This window comes from Rhinoderma darwinii, chromosome 4 (assembly GCF_050947455.1).
Source record: "Rhinoderma darwinii isolate aRhiDar2 chromosome 4, aRhiDar2.hap1, whole genome shotgun sequence".
NCBI classification, from domain to species: domain Eukaryota; kingdom Metazoa; phylum Chordata; class Amphibia; order Anura; family Rhinodermatidae; genus Rhinoderma; species Rhinoderma darwinii.
The window spans coordinates 69,314,523-69,331,503 of NC_134690.1; the positions used below are offsets into that span (position 1 = coordinate 69,314,523).

The window sequence follows — 16,981 nt, forward strand, 5'->3', positions numbered from 1 at the left end:
GTTGCTTGTGGTTTTCCTTGTTTCCATGTGTTTGATCAAGCTACTGACTATACCCTGTACCTTTGATTATTTGGACTTTTTGGAACTCGACCTCGGCTTGTCTCTGGATCACCCTTTGCTTACTGATTTGGACTTTCTGCTCCCGGCTGGTTTTGACCTCTGCAATCCCTGATATCCACTAGCTTTGTGATTTGGCCTTTCTGTTTACCCCCTGGCTGTCTTGTTACCTATTCTGTTATTGCCTGCATTCCAACACTGAACTCTGTTAAAACAACCTGGGTCTATGCAGCAAAAGCCAACCTGCCTTGCGGTGGGCTCTGGCGAAAACCATAGAGTTGCCTTCGATTCTGTTGATAAGAGTTGTGACGGATTTGGTATTGTGGATTTATTTGCACGCTCATTCCTGACAGTCTCTAGGAGCCTTTGGGGAATTACTCACCTAGCAATTCCATAAAACTCCACCCTGAGAATTGCTCAACTGGTGATTCCATAACAGGAGAATGAATGGAGAAGTGGTCACACATGAGCGCGGCTCTCTGCATTGCTATGGGATTTATGGAAACAACCAACACCTTTGTTCCCGTGGGCGATAAGCCACTACCAGAGGTGTCTGCAAGTGGCGTATTCCCCTCTCCCCATTGAAAACACATGTATGTGTAGCTTTTTTTTTTTTTAACTCGTTGTATTGAGAATCGTTGCATTAACAAGTATAAACCAGTCATACATCACTGACTGTAAAATAAAGCACATTGGAATAGAGGTATGTATATACACAAAGTCAAATAATCAAAGCACTTACATTAAATTCCATCACTCAAATGAATACAGAAATCTAGAAACATTAGTGCATATAATTGTTTACATTGAAAATTGTATGACCTTTAACAAAATATATAAAACTTAAAACAAGAATATAAATAAAGTTAAATAAACATAAAATAAATTAAAAGGGGACCTATATCTACCACAGCATCAGAGAAATCGAGTACAACATCCTCAATGAGATATATAATGAATGTGGGGGGTCATCTTCACTTCTACATCACCGTATCTGTTGGATGAATAGAGGGGTTGACTGTCAAAGGGGAATAGTTCCAAATATCCCAAACCTTAGAAAACGTAGTAGTACAACCACGATTGTAAAAGACAATCTTTTCAAAAGGTATCACAGAATTTACCAATCTCCTCCATTGACAAATGGAAGGAAGTCTTTCGTTCGTTCGTTCGTTCGTTCGTTCGTTCGTTCGTTCGTTCGTTCGTTCGTTCATTCATTCAGTGTTGTGCTATAGTTTTTCGTGCTAGAAATAGAGTTTCTCTCAAAAAGATTCTAGTGTGGTGTCTCCTCTCCTCCCTATCCAGTATACAAAACAAACATATCTTAGGACACAAAGGGATGTTTTCCTGTAATATAGAAGATAACAGAGATAGTATTTCCATCCAAAAGTCCCTAATGAGGTGACAGGACCATATCATGTGCCAAAAATCTGATTCTGGAGCATGACGTCGTAAACAATCCGCGGAAGGTAATCGTCCCATTTTGACTATCCTAACAGGGTTTTAAGTATGCCTGGTGCACTATACATAACTGGATCATTTTATTATTTGCGGATGGAGACACATGAAGAGTGTACTCCAAAATATCAGTCTAATCATCTGGTTGAATACCAGGAATCCATTGTTGCCATCTACTCTCTACAGAAAGTGGTGCGGAATTCACCGTTATATATAGTAAGTTGGTATATAGAGTGGATATCAGTCCTTGCAGACCCTCTGATTTAAGAATACCTATCAGTGGGAAGGAAGAGATTAATAAGTAATTTCCCAATTTGGAAGTGGGTTTGTAAAATATGACGAATTTGGAGATACCTTATGAAAATGGGTACGTGGTATGTCATATTTAGTCTGTAATTGAGTAAATGAAAGTAGGACATTATTATCATATAGGTCCCCTATAGTCCCAATGGCTTGAGATAGCGTTGGTGGCATCAAAGGAAAGTACGGAATATTGTTCCATAAAGGCATTTCAGACACAATGTCATTGTAACCCAGCTGCTTTTTAGCTTGTCTCCAAACCACACGAGCCAGCTTGTGTAAGGGCAAGGGTTTAATAGGAGTAGGTAGAATATTTACTTAGAGGGAACCAAGCAAACATTGACTTCCAAGTACATGGGCCAAATGGTTTTCCGAGTTTGGAAGATCCTTTTCAGACATCCATGAGCTTAAGGTCTTAAGTTGGCCCGCTAAATAATATAGAAAGAAATCTGGCAGTGCCGTTCCTGCCAGTGTCTTAGGCCTTTGGAGCGTGGATAGTCTGAGTTTGGGTCTAGAATGACCCCATTTAAACGGTGATAATAAGGAGTTAAGCTGTTTAAAAAAATATTTAGGTACAACAACAGGGCTGTGTTGGAGTGCATATAGAATTTTGGCAATATAATCATTTTGACCAGGTTTATATGGCCAGATACCGAAAGAGGCAATTTACCCCATGTGTTAAATTTTGAACGGGCGTAGCCTAATAGCGGCAAAACGTTTAGAGAAAGGTCTATATCTGGAAGTTTGGTTATAAAAATACCCAAATATTTGAAATTGTCTACCAGTGGTAATGGCGATAGCTCAAATAATTCAGGGGGTGTTACTTTGGACAGGAACATAAGAGAGGATTTCCCCTAATTAATAGAAAGACCGGAATATTGCCCAAATCGTTCAATAAGTTTTATGACTGAAGGAAGTGTGTCTTGTACATTATCCATGAAGAGCACCATGTCATCTGCATAGAGACCGATGGTGTCTGTGCGATCTGCTATAGTTATATCTGTTATAAGTGGAGAGGAACGTATCTTCAGAGCCAATGCCTCGATTGCCAAACTAAATAGAACTGATGACGGGGCAACCCTGACGTGTACCCCTTTGAAGAGCAAATGACGGGGACAATATATTATTCACCAAGACATTAGCCTGCGGTGAAGGATATATTATTCTAATCCATTTACTAAAAACAGGGCCGAAACCAAATTCTTTAAGGCAAGCAAATAAAAAAGGCCATTCAATTGAATCAAAAGCCTTCGTCGCATCTAAAGACGCCAATGCCCAAGTGTTGTCTTGCAATGTTTTACACTGAACTATCGTCTGAACTCTGCTGATAGTTATGGATGTATTTTAACCCGGCATGAAACCGGTTTGATCCGGGTGTATTAAATCCAGGATGACACTATTTAGTCTTGTAGCAAGAATTTTGGTTAATATCTTATCAACATTTACCAACGATATGGGGCGGTAAGAACCGCATTCCATATTGTCCTTACCAGATTTAAGCAATACTACTATTGTGGCATCATAGAACGTAGGTGGCAATATTCCAGAAGCAGCGGCAGACATCAAGACCTACTACTGTAGATGAGGTATTAAATGGTCACTGTATTTACTGTATATTTCTTTGGGGAGGCCATCTGGACCAGGGGCTTTACCCCTAGCCATATCTCTAATGGCAAGGTTAATTTCGTCTATAGTTCTATCCGCATCCAAAAATGTACGTTGGATGTCTGTGAGCTGCGGCAAAGATAAGTCTGAAAGATAAACCGATATATCCACGTCAGTTACCCCTAATGTAGTTTCATATAAGAATGTATAGTAATCATGGATTCATTGAGTTAGACGTTCAGCTTCCACCAGTATATTCCCCGAGGGGGCCTTAAGCTTCAAGACCCCATTTGAGGCAGATTGTTGCTTTACCATAAATGCTAATAATTTGCTAGATTGATTCCCAAGTTCAAAATATGACTGTCTAGAAAAAAACAATTTCACGTTTAGATTTAACATGCTGATGTTGTGCGTATAATCTCTGAAGGCATGACCATTCTGACCTATGGCCATCATTAGGATCAGATATTTAGGATTGTTCGGCAGATTTCAACCTAGTTGTCAGAATCTCCTCATCCTGAACAGATGTGCGTTTTATATATGAAATGGTAGAAGATAAACAGCCACGCAGGTATGCTTTAAGAGTATCCCAGAGAAGAGAAGCGGCGGTCAGGGTATCATGAGTGGTTGTAAAACAGTCTAATTGATCCGGAATCCTATCTGTTGGGCCAATCACAGATAACCAAAATGGGCTCACCTTCCATAAGGGTCTACTTTTACTTGAAAGAGTCCGGAGAGTAAGAATGACCGGATTATGATCCGATACTCCTCTATGACCATGTTTTATGGAGGCTATGCGTAATACCAGATCAGGGGTCCCAAAAATATAATCCAAATATGACAACTTGCGTCTCGTTGAGGAATCACAGGTATATTCTAATAAATCAGGGTATTTAAAACGCCACAAGTCTAACCAGCCAGATCCAATTATAAACGTAGATAAAGCAGTATTGGTAGTTAGGCCCACACGAGATGGTAATAAATCACGAAATCTATCTATATTGTTGTCCATTAAAAGGTTAAAGTCACCCATGCAAATAACAGATGCATCTGTGTAGTCAAGGGCAAAACTAACTGCCCAATGTAATATTTCTAGAGAGGCCGAAGGTGGATTATAAACACATACAATGACATAGCCTTTAGAATTAATCTCAGCGTAGGTAAAGATAAACCTCCCCTCAGAATCCCTACGAGTCGCCTTAGACTCCCATCGTAGCGATCTATGAACCAATAGGGACACTCCCCTAGAATAACAGGTATGAAATGAATGTGCAGACCACTGAACCCACGCTTTATTTAACCATCTAGCCAATTCTGAAGTCAAATGTGTTTCTTGGAGACTTCATATATGGGGCATATATTGTCTTATATGGGAGAATACATTGACCCTCTTTTAAGTGGTGCACCCAACCCCCTAAAATTCCAGGTCATACATACAATATTATCAGCCATTAGAGTGTATAAATAATGTGTAGTTCACAGTACCGCCTTGATGCATCGTGCTGAAAGAAAAGACCAATGGGATTACAACATGTAAATAATGGAAGGAAGCATCTCCCTCATAGCCGTTCATATGAGTAATTAGGTCCTGAATAAAAAAGGAAAAAAAAGTTATGTAACCGAACAAAACAAGCAACATTGCTTAAAGTAACAGTGTCTCGTACAGAAAGGACAATCTTCGAAATATAGGGGTTACCAACGCTATAAATAGCGGTTGGTAAAGTTGTATCGTTGGACGATACCAGGAGCTCCCGTCCCTTGGCATATTAGGCTAATATATCTGCGGAGCAATAAAATCAGATCAACATATATGCTGGATATACATAACATATACAGTGGAGGAAATAAGTATTTGATCCCTTGCTGATTTTGTAAGTTTGCCCACTGTCAAAGACATGAACAGTCTAGAATTTTTAGGCTAGGTTAATTTTACCAGTGAGAGATAGATTATATATAAAAAAAAACAGAAAATCACATTGTCAAAATTATATATATTTATTTGCATTGTGCACAGAGAAATAAGTATTTGATCCCCTACCAACCATTAAGAGTTCAGCCTCCTCCAGACCAGTTACACGCTCCAAATCAACTTGGTGCCTGCATTAAAGACAGCTGTCTTACATGGTCACATGTATAAAAGACTCCTGTCCACAGACTCAATTAATCAGTCTGACTCTAACCTCTACAACATGGGCAAGACCAAAGAGCTTTCTAAGGATGTCAGGGACAAGATCATAGACCTGCACAAGGCTGGAATGGGCTACAAAACCATAAGTAAGACGCTGGGTGAGAAGGAGACAACTGTTGGTGCAATAGTAAGAAAATGGAAGACATACAAAATGACTGTCAATCTAGGGATGTCACGATACCAGAATTTGGACTTCGATTCCGATACTTGGTTTAGTATTGCGATTTCGATACCAATTTCGATACTTTTGCCAACAGTAATAAAAAAAAATTCTTCCGTTTTCTGATTTGAGGCGCGATGTGTGATGAATTTTGAACGCGCCTCACATTAATAGTAATCCCATCATGTTTCTCAGTCATAATGGGTTAATGTGCGAGGTACATGATGGGGTTAATTACTATTAATGTGAGGAACATGGAGTGTAAATTCATCGCACCTCACATTAATAAGTGAATGAAAGCCGTGTTTATTTCATTTTTTTTACAGCGTACACATCATAAATGATGCAAAAAAATTGTTGTGCGCGCCATTACTGAATGTGTGTATTTTATGTATTGAGACTTATTTTAATGTTTATTGTAAAAAAGGTGAATGTGTATTTTTTTTTTTAAATTTAAAGAGGCTCTGTCACCAGATTTTGCAGCCCCTATGTGCTATTGCAGCAGATCGGCGCTGCAATGTAGATTACAGTAACGTTTTTATTTTTAAAAAACGAGCATTTTTGGCCAAGTTATGAACATTTTCGTATTTATGCAAATGAGGCTTGCAAAAGTACAACTGGGCGTGTTGAAAAGTAAAAGTACAACTGGGCGTGTATTATGTGCGTACATCGGGGTGTGTTTACTACTTTTACTAGCTGGGCGTTGTGTATAGAAGTGTCATCCACTTCTCTTCACAACGCCCAGCTTCTGGCAGTGCAGCACTGTGACGTCACTCACAGGTCCTGCATCGTGTCGGCACCAGAGGCTACAGTTGATTCTGCAGCAGCATCAGCATTTGCAGGTAAGTAGCTACATCGACTTACCTGCAAACGCCGATGCTGCTGCAGAATCATCTGTAGCCTCTGGTGCCGACACGATGCAGGACTTGTGAGTGACGTCACAGATCTGCACTGCCAGAAGCTGGGCGTTGTGAAGAGAAGTGGATGACACTTCTATACACAACGCCCAGCTAGTAAAAGTAGTAAACACACCCCGATGTACGCACATAATACACGCCCAGTTGTACTTTTACTTTTCAACACGCCCAGTTGTACTTTTGCAAGCCTCATTTGCATAAATACGAAAATGGTCATAACTTGGCCAAAAATGCTCGTTTTTAAAAAATAAAAACGTTACTGTAATCTACATTGCAGCGCCTATCTGCTGCAATAGCATATAGGGGTTGCAAAATCTGGTGACAGAGCCTCTTTAACAATACTTTGTTTTTACTTTTATTTTTAAACTTTAATGTACTGACATATATCAGATATGTGCCAGTACATCAGCCTGTGGACGGATAGCACACAGGCAGTTGTTAGGTTATACCTCAGTATGCCCTAACAATAAGAAATATGGTAAGACAGCCCTGGGGTCCGTCAATAGACCCTGAGCTGTCTGCCCATATATGGTATGGCCCTCGATCGCGTCACAGGAATTCCCTGTGACGCATCCAGGGGCATCCCCCCTGCTCATTTTCTCCTGAATGCTGCAGTCAGCTGTGTTCGCAGCATTCAGGAGAATAACGGCGGAGATGAGAGGTTTCTCTGATCTCCGCCGTTATAGAGCGGGGCTGCGGCTGTGTAATACAGCCATTGCCCCGCTCCTGACAGGAAGTGCGCGCGCGGTCAGCATGAGGAGGTGCGGCCGGCGCTGCACTAATGAGCGGCAGTTCAGGCACTGAGGACAGAACACGGGGGTGTTTTGCAGTGCGCCCGCCATGTTCTGTCTTCAGTGCCGCCGCTCATTAGTGCAGCGCCGGCCGCATCGCATCATCCTGACCCCGCGCACTTATCAAGACTCAGGAGCGGGGCTGTGGCTGAATTACACAGCCGCAGCCGCGCTCCCATACATTCATGTATTACTATACTTAGCTGTGCGGCTGCGCAGCTCAGTATCGAAATACAGGAAATAGCGGTATCGAACCGTTTAGGGATGCACAGTATCGAAACAGTATCGAAGTTTCGATGCACCGTGCATCCCTATGTCAATCGACATCGATCTGGGGCTCCATGCAAAATCTTACCTCGTGGGGTATCCTTGATCCTGAGGAAGGTGAGAGCTCAGCCGAAAACTACACGGGGGCAACTTGTCAATGATCTCAAGGCAGCTGGGACCACAGTCACCAAGAAAACCATTGGTAACACATTACGCCGTAATGGATTAAAATCCTGCAGTGCCCGCAAGGTCCCCTTGCTCATGAAGGCACATGTACAGGCCCGTCTGAAGTTTGCAAATGAACATCTGGATGATTCTGAGAGTGATTGGGAGAAGGTGCTGTGGTCAGATGAGACTAAAATTTAGCTCTTTAGCATTAACTCAACTCACCGTTTTTGGAGGAAGAGAAATGCTGCCTATGACCCAAAGAACACCATCCCCACTGTCAAGCATGGAGGTGGAAATATTATGTTTTGGGGGTGTTTCTCTGCTAAGGGCACAGGACTGCTTCACCGCATCAATGGGAGAATGGATGGAGCCATGTACTGTCAAATCCTGAGTGACAACCTCCTTCCCTCCACCAGGACATTAAAAATGGCTCGTGGCTGGGTCTTCCAGCACGACAATGACTCGAAACATACAGCCAAGGCAACAAAGGAGTGGCTCAAAAAGAAGCACATTAAGGTCATGGAGTGGCCTAGCCAGTCTCCAGACCTTAATCCCATCGAAAACTTATGGAGGGAGCTGAAGATCCGAGTTGCCAAGCGACAGCCTCGAAATCTTAATGATTTACAGATGATCTGCAAAGAGGAGTGGGCCAAAATTCCATCTAACATGTGTGCAAACCTCATCATCAACTACAAAAAACGTCTGACTGCTCTGCTTGCCAACAAGGGTTTTGCCACCAAGTATTAAGTCTTGTTTGCCAAAGGGATCAAATACTTATTTCTCTGTGCACAATGCAAATAAATATTTAGAATTTTGATAATGTGATTTTTTTTTTTTTTTTTTTTTTATATAATCTATCTCTCACTGGTAAAATTAACCTAGCCTAAAAATTCTAGACTGTTCATGTCTTTGACAGTGGGCAAACTTACAAAATCAGCAAGGGATCAAATACTTATTTCCTTCACTGTATAAATGAAAATTCAAAAAGGATATTTCGATGAGGTCGTCTTAAACAGGTGTAACACGATGGTTAAGTTCTCGGTGGAGGTGGATGAAATTGAAGCCAGTCCAATGCTTCTACAGGGGTAGTAAAGAAGACAGAAAATCCATCATGTATAATGCGCAGACGAGCTCGATACATCATGGAGTACACAATTCCATGATCTCTGAACTTTTTCATGGACCCAGTAAATTGAGGTCTTTACTTCTGGAGATCCACAGAAAAATCTGGGAAGATAGATACTGTATTGTTATTGTGTTGTAGAGGTCCTTTCTGTCTGGCCAATCGGAGAGCCGTGTCGCGATCCTTGAAATTAAGGAAACGTGCCAGGAGAGGTCTAGGTGGTGCCCCAGGTGGAGGGGGTTTCGCTGGTACTCTATGAGCACGTTCCACGGCAAACATCGGGGGTAAAGTCGTCTCCCAAATTCTCTTTTAGCCACGTCTCCAAGAAACGCTCGGAATATTGACCCTCCACATGTTCTGGTAAACCAATGATTCGGATATTATTTCGGGGTAACCGGTTTTCAAGGTCATCCATGTTTTGTTGCCATGCGTCTGTTTTCTTTGACACAGAAGATAGTTTAGACGCCATCGGAGAAACTCTATCCTCCAGTTGGGAGACACGGGATTCCATCTGCGTTATGCATCCGCGCATTGATTGCATATCTTGGCTCAGAAGACCAACATAATTTGAATCTCTTCTATTTTCCCTGTCAGGGAAGTCTTGCAGGCCGTTATGGCTTGGAGTAATTGGTGAGATACTTGACACAGGGTAGGTTCCCCTTCCTGCTCGTCTCCTGATAGATTAGAGCGTGGTGAATCCAGAGATTTAGGGGTGTTACAACGTAAGGATCTAGGGCTCTCTGCAGGATAATTTCTAACAAAGTCTTTTAACTTCTCCAAGGCAGAGGGTCCTTTATTACGATTCGTTGTCATATTGAAAATTGCAATAGGAGGAAAAGGAATCAGTCACTGACATCTGAGGATCGATGTTTAACAGCGTTTGATATATAGCAAAATGGCGTATGCCGCAAGAAGTGGATCTCGCAAACAAAGTAATGAATGTCCAAGAAATCTTTGTATAATGTCTCCTATTATTCACTATGTATCAACAAAAAGGTCAACCAGCCAGGATAGCATGTAACTGGCTATAACGTCTAGAATTCGAGCAAAGAGCCAAACAATGGAACAATGGCTCACCCGTGGCACCGCAGGCCCAATGTGTGAGAAATATATCAGATCAGTGCTGTGAGCAGGGGAGACTCAAAGTGGTTGGTACTGCAAGCGACTCAACAACTGTTTTAGCTGTGTGCAACAATCCACAAGGCCTCGCAGGCCCGTCTCTCTCACAATCGGATCAGGCCCAGAACTTCCAAGGATGGAACCAGGGTCAGGTGAGTTGCAGTCTGTGCTGCTAATATGTACCTACCCCGTCCAGAGTATCACATAGAGGTCGCTGCAACAGGTTTAGAAGGGTGAGAGCAGTAAGTAGAGTGGCTCTGATGTGTGCTCGCGTGTATGCGAGCCGGCTGCAAATGGCGGCTCCAGCCTCAGTACAGAATCTCTTGATGTGCTTCACGCCGTGGCTGGGAACACTACGGATATAGCCTTAGATGTGTGTGCTAACTGTTCAGGGTTGCAATCCTCCGGTGCATCTGTCAAAATAGTTAGGGATGGGTGCCAGATATGTAGGATAGTAGTCAGGATGGCGGAGATCCGTTTCATGCGTCCTCTCAGGATGCCATCCAAGCCACGCCCTATGTATGTGTAGCTTGGGCGAGCCTATGGAGGTGTCAGGAGGAATAGTTGTCAGCTGAAAGCTGTTGTAAGTTTATGGGTGCCTTGAGTCACAACCTCAGTATATGGTACAGCTTGCAGACCTATCTGACACTACAGACATTGTGGAAAAATATTCACTTTCTGACTATGCCCAGCCTGAACTGAGGCACAAGAAGGCACATGCAAAAAAAAATAAGGTAATGCGGAAAAAAGGTCAATGAATATGAGTCTTCCTCTCATGGGAATGAAGCAGAAATTATCCCTTCACCAACCCCGCTAGGAAACACTTGACAACCTGCAAAATAGTTGAAATGGTCACTAACTTTGCATAAATCAATAGTACAAGCGAGTATAGGACACTGTAATATATCTTATTAGAGGGTAACATGCATCTTTCTTGTCTTTTTAGGCTCCTTTTTCCCCTCCCAACAGTTCTCTCACTTTGAATTTACTGCTTCGTCTGTTTTTGAGAGACGAGATGGACTATAAGCTCACTAAGGAATCAGGTTATATCTGCCCATAGAAGTCTAGAGGGGAAGAGGGAGCAGGAGCAGAGTGAGAGAGGGGCAGAGAGATACACAGAGATGCTGCAGCAGCTCCTAGTAAGTGTTATATCTCACCCCAGTGCTGGATTCACAGCTACACTGCTCATTACTTGCTGTTCATTTCAAAATGTCCTCCATGTTGCTGCTGTTTCTAAAGGGGTCTGCTAAAAAGAGATTGGAGAGCAGGATGTTCTCTTCTCTATGTGTGAGAGACAGGATAGCAGTTAGGCTTCACCCACCAGCTTAGGGGAAACTGAGAATTAGAGAGAGAGCCTTCAGAGGGGAAAACTGCTGAAAAAATGCAGGATACAAATTAAACAATGGCTTACAATAGTGTTATTCCTCATGTTTAACAGCGTATTATGAAAAGTCATAATTGTAGGTTTTTGAACATCCCCCTTTTTTGTGTCATAACATTACTGTGGCCTTTAATGTTCAGTTTAAAACCCTCTACTCTATTCGTCATAATGGCAAACAGACTAGAACCCAACAAAACGCTAAAATATCCTACAATCATAATGAAGGAAATCTAAAATTTAAGTGAATGGTCACTCATTTTTAAATACGTATGTACCCCTAGCACAGAGAAACAGACACCATTTTCACCTATCTGCAAATATCTGATCAACCAGTGTTAGATTCCAAATAATTTACAAGCTCAAGTGACAGTGAACAGTCAAATACAAAGAACTGATTTATTCATTCCAAGTATTGTACAAAGTACAAGGAGGCATTTATTACGTGTTGGTGTAAAGGAAATTTAAATATCAGTATAGGAAAGGGTTCTTTACAGTAAACGTAGTCATACTATGGAATGCCCTACCCCAAGAGGTAGTAATGGCAGATACAATAATAGAATTTAAAAAATGGCTAGATGCCTATCTAATGAGAATTGTCATTAGGGGTTTAATTAACTTAACAATAAATGATATATAATAGTTAGGGAAATTTGGGAATAGTTGGTCAGGGGATTTGTATTTTGCTTTCCTCTAGGTGAAACAGCTATGTTGAACCTGATGAACGTGTTTTTTTTTCTGTTTTATTTTTTCTACCTAAAACATTATGTAAGTAGGTGATTATGTAACTGTGTTACCATCAACCATCTGGCCAGAGCTGAATTTAGAAGCTTCTTCTAAAGATTGACCATTAATATTAATTTTACTGAATAATCCTCCCTCAGATGACTTGTTTTTATTTATGCAACTGCCAATTTATGTATCATTTCCCAATTATTCTTAATATTTATTTTTTGGTTTGTACTGTAAATGCAAAAAAAGCAACAGAGCAAAGTATCAAAGTTACCAGGAGAATTACATTTGGTATGATTTAACATTTGCAATGGTATTTACATACATAAGAACCATAAGCCAGACCAGTAAATAAAATCAAACACATAATAATATCAAAGATAAATAAGAAAATATTATCAATGATAGCCATGAGTACTAAGAGGCACCCCAGTTCCAACCAAAATAGGAAAATGTTGTCGTTAACGGTTGGTCTGTGAAGGTTGTCGCTATGGACGGCAAAGACGTGCGTTAAAATCACAAATCAACAGTTGATCTCTGCCTTGATCTATGGGTCTGGTCTGGAATTCTATTGAAGGGATACAGTTCTGTCTTTTTGTACAAACAACTTTCCAGGGACTGCACCCCCCAACGACCGAAAGATCAACTGCAGATCAACTTTTCCACAGATATCTGCCTTCCTTTGGTGTCTGTCACACTCATTCGTGTCATGAAAAGGAACCAACAGTCAGTAGGAAATCTCTCTTTGGCCAGCTTTAGTGCAGTCAGGCAAATCTGTCGCAACAGACCCAGACACTTAAAGGTTAAGGACACCTTTGGGGTCTTTTTTTTTATTATTGAAATTGATCCACTTTGATTTGATCAGAATTGAGCTTCTCAGGAACCCTCAGGCGCAGCTGTGCTTGGTGCAATTTTCTAAATACTTTTTATTAAAAATTATTTTTACTTTTTGAGATACAGCTGCTTTGTATCCTGTATACAGAGCAGCTGTATCTTGCGTTGGGAACTGAATCTGTCAGGTCCGCAGGACTGACGGGTTCAATGACAGTGGGTCCTGCATGTCTCTGACACGCAGGATCAAGCTTTTACAGATCACATCTAAGTTCAAAACTTAGATGCTATCTATAACAGGTGGATCCTGGACACACAGGACTCACTGAACCCATCAGTGCTACTGACCTGATGGATAAGTTCTCAGTTCTAGATGCAGCTGCTCTGTATACAGGATACAAAGCAGCTGTATCTCAAAAAGTAAAAATAATTTTTTATAAAAGTATTTAGAAAGTTGCACCATACACCACTGACACACATTTATATATATATTTACACTACCCTTCAAAAGTTTAGGGTCACTTAGAAATTTCCTTATTTTTGAAAGAAAAGCACAGTTTTTTTCAATGAAGATAACATTAAATGAATCAGAAATACACTCTATACATTGTTAATGTGCTAAATGACTATTCTAACTGCAAACGTCTGGTTTTTAATGCAATATCTACATAGGTGTATAGAGGCCCATTTCCAGCAACCATCACTCCAGTGTTCTAATGGTACATTGTGTTTGCTAACTGTGTTAGAAGGCTAATGGATGATTAGAAAACACTTGGAAACCCTTGTGCAATTATGTTAGCACCGCTGTAAACAGTTTTGCTGTTTAGAGGAGCTATAAAACTGACCTTCCTTTGAGCTAGTTGAGAATCTGGAGCATTACATTTGTGGGTTCGATTAAACTCTCAAAATGGCTAGAAAAAGAGAGCTTTCATGTGAAACTCGACAGTCTATTCTTGTTCTTAGAAATGAAGGCTATTCCATGCGAGAAATTGCCAAGAAACTGAAGATTTCCTACAACGGTGTGTACTACTCCCTTCAGAGGACAGCACACACAGGCTCTAACCAGAGTAGAAAGAGAAGTGGGAGGCCCCGCTGCACAACTGAGCAACAAGACAAGTACATTAGAGTCTCTAGTTTGAGAAATAGACGCCTCACAGGTCCTCAACTGGCAGCTTCATTAAATAGTACCAGCAAAACGCCAGTGTCAATGTCTACAGTGAAGAGGCGACTCCGGGATGCTGGCCTTCAGGGCAGAGTGGCAAAGAAAAAGCCATATCTGAGACTGGCTAATAAAAGGAAAAGATTAATATGGGCAATAGCACACAGACATTGGACAGAGGAAGATTGGAAAAAAGTGTTATGGACAGACGAATCGAAGTTTGAGGTGTTTGGATCACACAGAAGAACATTTGTGAGACGCAGAACAACTGAAAAGATGCTGGAAGAGTGCCTGACGCCATCTGTCAAGCATGGTGGAGGTAATGTGATAGTCTGGGGTTGCTTTGGTGCTGGTAAAGTGGGAGATTTGTACAAGGTAAAAGGGATTTTGAATAAGGAAGGCTATCACTCCATTTTGCAATGCCATGCCATACCCTGTGGACAGCGCTTGCTTGGAGCCAATTTCATCCTACAACAGGACAATGACCCAAAGCACACCTCCAAATTATGCAAGAACTATTTAGGGAAGAAGCAGGCAGCTGGTATTCTATTTGTAATGGAGTGGCCAGCGCAGTCACCAGATCTCAACCCCATAGAGCTGTTGTGGGAGCAGCTTGACCGTATGGTACGCAAGAAGTGCCCATCAAGCCAATCCAACTTGTGGGAGAGGCTTCTGGAAGCATGGGGTGAAATTTCTCCCGATTACCTCAGCAAATTAACAGCTAGAATGCCAAAGGTCTGCAATGCTGTAATTGCTGCAAATGGAACATTCTTTGACGAAAGCAAAGTTTGACGGAGAAAATTATTATTTCAAATAACAATCATTATTTCTAACCTTGTCAATGTCTTGACTATATTTTCTAGTCATTTTGCAACTCATTTGATAAATATAAGTGTGAGTTTTCATGGAAAACACAAAATTGTCTGGGTGACCCCAAACTTTTGAACGGTAGTGTGTATATATATATATATATATATATATATATATATATATATATATATATTTCAAAGTTGTACGTAGCCTTTAAGTAGTTGAGCACGTTGAACTTGAGTTTTCTACCACGTTGAATACTTTGAATTTTATTGTTGACCATTATCCACAAAAACTTTATCTTGGCCAATTTGCAATGTGTGTTCCTGAGAAAATATAGGATGTCATTTTCTTTCTCCCTTAGAAACCTGTAGTATGGGTTTATTAAGAAGCGCTTAGGAGGAAGATTTGCATAGACCGATCTGAATCATCATTTAGTCATAAATTCGTTTTTCCTGGCTGCAGGGCTAGACGTATGTTACATCAGTCAAAACATTGAACATTGAAAATCCATACCACCAATCAACCTAACGTAGGCTCCTAACCTAACTTGATTTCTTGCTACTTAGAGGTTACCATGTCTTAACAGTAGGTGGCAACTTTATTAATCACACACCTACCACTGATGACTCAGGAAATAATACCCACTCCACACCTACAACGTGAGAGGTAATCCGCATCTCCATTCATCCGTATTAGACCCCTGGATAACTTTACATCCACACTATCTAAATCTTCTGCTATGTTGATTATTCTTCAGATGATAACATCGAACATTCACAAGCACCAACCTTTTATTATTGGCAACCTCAAACACAGTGAGGAAAGAAGAAATTCTCTTGTGCCAGAGAAAATTAACAATTCTGCCAACTATTCTGTAATTTCTGTACTAGCCCGACAGTCACAAAAGCAATGAACATATCTCCAAACTCAGGGGATCATCAATACCTTCCTAGATGGACAGGCTACACAGTGCAAAACAAGCTATAAAAAACAAATACTAATTGTTGTACCATCCTAGCTAATTCTAGTTATCTTTCTACTTTCATTCAGGCTTACAGGGGCCAGTAATCCATTTATAAAGGATTTATCTCATGAAGACTGCCCCTGTCCATATGCGTATGATCACAATAGAGTGGCCCACTACTTGGGACCCCACCTCTATGAGTCAGAACAGAGAGCCACTGTCTTCTTTTCAGCAGTATTTATAGGGTGAAATTCAAATGAAATGTTAAGAAGTTAGAATCAAAGTTCCCATTGTTGGAAGTACTTCAGATTTCCTAATGAATAATTATTTGGCTCTGCTATTTCCTAAGCTGCATGGAAATATGTTAAGGGCATTGTACAGTCGTGCAGGTTGCATGATATTCTTGTAGGGATCTGCATGAGTAGCCCACATTGACAGGAAGTGCTGGCAGCATATCGTAATATATGTTACCAACATTGTCCTCTATGAACATGTACTTTGGAGACAAGGCATTAAACAGCTTTCTAGATTTTGCTTGTCCTCTTTTTGAACTGGAAGCAAATATTTTAATAATGTCGGTTTCTACAATTGTCATGTTTGGATAGTTACCCACTATGGGCTCAGGTAAGGATTGTGCAAAATAAAAGAAGTTATAATACTATGCACTTATAGATGGATTCTCATGGCAAAAGGATTTTTTTATGATCTAAAAATTGGGAAGAATAATGCTTTGTAGTGGGCTCCTTGTAGGAGTAATGAAGCAACAATGGGTCAGAACACAAGTCCAGCGAGTCCACAAACTAATTCCAACCATGGCAAAACGGAATAGGACCAAGCATGGTGATAGTCATGTGATGCTACCCCCTACATCAAGTGACCCCTTGCATAGGGTTACAAGACATCCATGGGCTAACTGAAAAGGAAAAATGATTATAATGGTTATTGCAACAACTT

The 16,981-nt window shown here is 40.9% G+C and overlaps 1 long non-coding RNA gene across 1 annotated transcript in view; it reads left to right on the forward strand.

The window, feature by feature from the left end:
- LOC142759225 (uncharacterized) overlaps positions 1-16,981 on the forward strand; it is a 45,624-nt gene that overhangs the window by 2,425 nt on the left and 26,218 nt on the right. The gene's annotated exons all lie outside the window — the stretch shown is intronic.